Below are 6000 nucleotides of genomic sequence, written 5' to 3'. Positions count from 1 at the left end.
TCTGTGATGGCTATGTCATTCAGGTTGCTTCTATTGTTCCAACGTTAAAAAAAAACCAAGGCCTCACAAGCTGAAACACACAAGACCTCCCTCAAAGGTTGGCACGGTGGCTCAGTGGTTAGCACTACTGCCTCACAGCATCAGGGACCTGGGTTCAATTCCACCCTCGGGCAATGGTCTCCGTGGAAGTTGCATGTTCTCCCCGTATCTACATGCATTTCCACCAGGTGCTCTGGTTTCCTCCCACAGTCCAAAGATGTACAATGTGGTTGACTGGCCAAGCTAAATTGCTCATAGTGTTCAGAGATGTGTAGGTTAAGTGCATTAGCCATAGGAAATGAAGGGTTATAGGGTGGTGGGATGGTCTTTGGAGGGTTGGTGTGGATTTGTTGGGCTGAATGGCTTGTTTCCACACTGTAGGGATTCTAAACTATTTACATTACCACAAATTGCTCAAGACTACTCATTCAAATGTTCTCTTAAAAGACCCCCGGACAAAATACACCTTTTAAAGCCACAGCACCATCACACACTGAATGCCTAACTAGATCCGATTTGAGGATTAAGTACATCTCATACGCTAATTTGGTATCAATTGAATGTAGGTATGTAAATCAAGTAAATATCAGCTCTATCCACAAATAGGACCATAATATACATTCTCTACTTGGCTGATTTGCCAAACCATAGAGATCAATTTTAATTGTAGATGGAAAGTAAGAAAATACAACATGAGCAAAATGACTCATTTCCTTATACCTTCTGTCTGAAGGTGTTGACTGTTCATTGGAACAGATTCACCTTCGAATCTTCTCAAGTAGTTGCATTCCAGAAAGAATCACTTTATATAGACTTTTTCAATAGACCATCCTTTTCAAAGATAGGTGAACCAACCTTTAGATCAAAGTTATAGGCTGGGATGTAAAACAAAATGTAAACAATCTGGTGCTAAATGCTCAATGAACTGTAAATAGCCATAAAATTTTCTTTGAATGGGTGATCGCATAACCCTTAATTGAAAAGGCTAAAGGAAATGGTTAGGTTTTTGTCCATCAATAAAGTTGTTTTTTCCCTACGGTACATAGAATATAGTAAAAATTTCCATGGCTCTTCACTAGAGCATTATCAAACATAAGTTAACATTTTTACAGGTTATCAAGGCAACCAAACTTTTATATAATAGGGGCATTTTAGAGAAAGAGAGTGAAGTAGAGAAATTGAGAGTGGTAATTCCAGAGTTGGACATAGGTAAGTGAAGGCACAGCTGGTAATAAAAGGGTGAAAGAAATGGCTAGTACAAAATTACTTTATGAAATATGGGCAACACTGTTGAGGCCAGAATTTGTTGCCTATCCCTATACCATTGAAAAGATGGTGGTGATGGTGCCATTTGCACCACTGCAATCCATATAGTGTAGAAACACCCACAGTGATGTTCGGAAGTAAGTTCCAGGATTTTTATTCAATGGCAGTGAAGGAATGATGTCATATGATCACACATATAATTTGATCTACAAAGCTTCAAAAAATCCTTCAAAAACAAATGGAGGTCAACTTGCAGAGTAGGTATTTAACATGAACCACTGACACTAGTGCACGTATTGCATTTTGCTTTGTTATTTGCATTACACAGTCTGTTTTTTGGTGAGGGTATCTTAAACATTTTACAATTGATAGAAATGAAGGGAACAATGGTATGGTTGATAAAATTGCTGATGATATCGGAAAATAAATTGTGAAAAGGACACAAAGAGGCTACCAAAGGATGTAGCTAGGTTAGGCAAGTAGGTAAAGATCAGGTAAATGGAGTATAATGTGGTGAAAATGTGAAATTGTCCAATTTGAGAGAAATCTAAATGGTGAGAGATTGTAAAACTCTGAGATGCAGAGGGATCTGGATGTCCTAGTGCATCATTCATAAATCTGGGGGTACACCAAGTAATTATGTAAGCTAATAGAATGCTATCATTTACTGAACCAAATTAAATACAAGCATTGGAAAGTTATGCTTGAGTTACTTAAGACATTGGTGAGACCACGTCTCAAGTGTTGTGTGCAGTATTGATCTTCCTTATTTAAGGAAGGATAAAAATGTGTTGGAAGGAGTTAAAGCGTCATACAGCTGAAAGAAGATTAACAGCATCATACTTGGAATGGGTAGAGTTGACTTGTGAGGAAGACTAGGCTTGTATCTGCTGGAGGCTAGAAGAGTAAGGGGTGACTTGACTGAATCAGAGAAGATTCTGAGAGGCCTTGCCAAGGTAGATGCATAAAAGATTGCTCATGTGGAAGATTCTAAAGGTTACCATTTAACAATAAGGGGTCATCTGTTTAAGAGAGAGATGAGATTATAGAAAGCGATCGTATTGAATTAAATGGCAGGGCAGGCTCAAAAGACAGAAAGCCCTTCTTGTACTCCTAATTATTGTGAAATATTTAGAATAAAAAGTGTCAAATTAACAGAAGGGCAGGAGAGAATCTTCAAAATGAAAAGAAAAAAATTCCAACAGACCAAATTCCTAATTTCTCCAATGATCTGGTTGGTCATCCAGAACAGCCACTGTAGCCAATCTCAAATCAACCTCATTCAATATTAAGGAGATAGGCTAGAAACAGAGACTTTTCATGGATTTTCAGGTTATAACTCATGGAAGCTGAAGCCATTATAACATTACACAAACCTGAAAGCAGCTAATACTAGCAGGGTGTCCAACTCTTATGAAATAAAGGATACTGCAACAGTGGGAGCAGGGAGGGTGAGGCTGGTGGAGGTGCTGGTGGCTTTAAGAGTGAAAAGTGGGTTACTGATGATCATAAGAACCTGGGGATGGGAGGGGGGAGTGGAGCAATGCCAACAACTGCAATGCTTCCTGGTGACTGACAACCATAGTGCACATGCTCATAGAAATAAACACAGGAAAAGGCAAGAGGAGACTCCCAGCCTCAGTTTTCCCTGGCACACCCCAAAAATGAGGAAGAAGCTTTACAACACATGATCTTTAGTCATTCAACTTATGAAAGCTGAGGGCCTTCCTACAGCAGTCTGCATGATATGGTGTGCATGACCTTCATAAACCATTCAATAAAATGTCATGTTGGAAATTTATGTCTGGTTCAAGATGTGTGGAATGGATTGAGAGGAGGATCCGGAAGATTACATAAGTGGTAGGAATAAAAGAATCTTTCTTTGGCTGCCAAACGTTACTCAGAAGTGACCACAAAGATTCAAACTGTAACATTTATGCAATGTTGCCAAATTGATGGGGTCTAGCTAAATACATGCAGGACTGTAGCAAAATATAGGGGGACACAATCAAGTTTGTAGAATGGGCAGAAAAATAGCAAATTTAATTCAAAATAATAAAGCAAAAAGTGTCATGTTTTGGCAGTATAAATAAGCTCACTCATTCCTTGGAAGCCAAGAAACTAAACGGAATTGAAAAGCAGAAATCTGGAAATGCAAATACATATAACTAAAAATAGCATCATGCATTGATAAGATCAGAAATACTGTGGTTCATTTTTAGAGGAACATAATACAAAAGCAAGAAATTAAATTTCAAATTATTTAGACCGCCCCGAGTATTGAATGGAATTCCAACTTCCACATTACAAAAAGGATGCTAAGGCACTGGAGAAAGTGTGGCAAAGCTATAAGGAGAGCACAAAGACATTCAAATCTTAAGGTCCTATGGAGTGTCACTGAACAAAGAGACCTTTGAGTAAACGTTTAATGTTCCTTGAAAGTGGACTCGCAAGTAGCTGGGGTAGTGATGAAGGCATTTGATATGCCCACCTATATTGACCAGAGCATTGAGTACAGGAGTTGGGAAGTCATGTTGCAGCTGTACAGGACATTGGTTAGGCCACTCTTGGAATACTCTGTGCAATTCTGGTCTCCCTGCTGTAGAAAGGATGTTGTGAAACTTGAAAAGGTTCAGAAAAAATTTACAAGATGTTGTCAGGGTTGTCGGATTTGAGCTAGAGGGAGAGGCTGAATAGATTGGGGCTATTTTTCCTGGAGCATTGGAGGTTGAGGGGTGACCATATAGAGGTTTATAAAATCATGAGGAGCATGGATAGGGTAAATAACCAAGGTCTTTTCCCCAGGGAGTGGGAGTCCAAAAGGAGAGGGCATAGGTTTAAGGTGAGAGGGAAAGATACAAGAGGGACCGAAAGAGCAACTTTTTCACATAGAGGATGGTGCATGTATGGAATGAGCTGCCAGAGGAAGTAGTGGAGGCTGGTACAATTACAACATTTAAAAGGCATCTGGATGGGTACATGAATAGGAAAGTTTAGATGGATATATGCCAAATGCTAGCAAATGGGATGAGATTAATTTAGGATATCTGGTCAGCATGGATGAGTTGGACCAAAGAGTCTGTTTCCAGGCTATACAGCTCTATGACAAGTTTGGTGCATGTGTGGTGGAGAATGAAGTAATTGATTGTGGTGTAGTGGAAGACAGGTAATAGTGGAGTAGGAGGAGAATTGTGTGGTATATACACCTGGGGGTGAAAGACATGTTATTCTGTGCTGCAGCTCTCATACATTAGATCTGCTGTGGCATAGCAAACATGAGGTTATAAGTAAGTTTGAAGAAAGTCTGACCCAATGCTGCTCAATGTGGCTCAGCCTGTATCTGTAAATGGATGTGTAAACCAGGTCATTGCTCAATGTATTCTCTAAACTTGAGAGAGCAAAGGGCTTGGGGGTTAGAGGGCATGTGTTTGTTAACTCAGAATGGATTGGGTTAGGGTAATGTAAAAGGCACCAAACATAGATGTGAGGAAATGAGCCAATAGCTTTTTGGAATTTGATTGGTTTAGGGCCAGATGCCTGTCAGTTCTACATTACAACCATAAATTGAAATTTCTTCCACCTGTAATCAGCCCATTTATTTATGTGTGTGGGTTCTTTGTACTTTCACTTCTTGCGCAGGCAAGACATGCACACATGACAACTTAAAGGGATAATTTGTGCTCAACCTCTGCAGGTACTTATAGGTTACACAGCTAAAAGGAAATGTTATTGGTACAAAATTAATTTTAATTCACAGCTGATTTGATTATAGCCTTAAATCCACTTTCCTGCCTGTTCCCCCATAACAATAGACATCTTCGTCAATCAAAATCTAACACAGTCTTCAATATATCTAATGACCCAGTCTCCACTGTTTGTAAGGACGAGAATTCCAAACACTAGTGGCTCTCACAGATGTTATGGTGAAGGTTGCAGGTAGGTAGTTGGAGTTGTCTCTGTCTATGATAGAGCAATGGGAGGAGAGGTAGAGCAATGATGCAAGGTTGGTGGCAAGTACAGGTAGGTGAGAAGATAATGGAGAGAAGTCAAGGGTCACTGAGATAAAGTTTATAATTAGAGGATGATGAGTTATAGAGTCATAGAGGTGTATACATGGAAACAGACCCTTTGATCCAATTCATCCATGTCAACCAGATCCTCACCAGATCAACCATATCCTCACCTAATCTAGTCTCATTTGCCAGCACTTGGCTCATGTCCCTCTAAACCCTCCCTATTCATACACCCATCCAGATGCCTTTTAAACATTGCAATTGTACCAGCCTCCACCACTTCCTCTGGCAGCTCATTCCGTATAAACACCACCCTTTGCGTGAAAAAGTTGCCCTTTAGGTCCCTTTTATATCTTTCCCCTCACACCCTGAACCAATGCCCTCTAGTTCTGGACTCTCCCACCCCAGAGAAATGACTTTGTCTATTTACCCTATTCATGTTCCTCATGACTTTATAAACCTCTATAAGGTCACCCCCTCAGCCTCTGATGCTCCAGGGAAAACTGCCCCAGCCTATTCAACCTCTCCCTATAGCTCAAATCCTCCAACCCTGGCAACATCCTTGTAAATCTTTTCTGAACGCTTTCAAGTTTCACAACATCCTTTTGATTGGAAGACCAGAATTGCACACAATATTCCAAAAGTGGCCTAACCAATGTTCTGTACAGCTGCAACATGACCG

Source organism: Chiloscyllium punctatum, chromosome 17 (assembly GCF_047496795.1).
Source record: "Chiloscyllium punctatum isolate Juve2018m chromosome 17, sChiPun1.3, whole genome shotgun sequence".
Lineage (NCBI taxonomy): Eukaryota > Metazoa > Chordata > Chondrichthyes > Orectolobiformes > Hemiscylliidae > Chiloscyllium > Chiloscyllium punctatum.
This window is presented reverse-complemented; position numbering follows the sequence as displayed.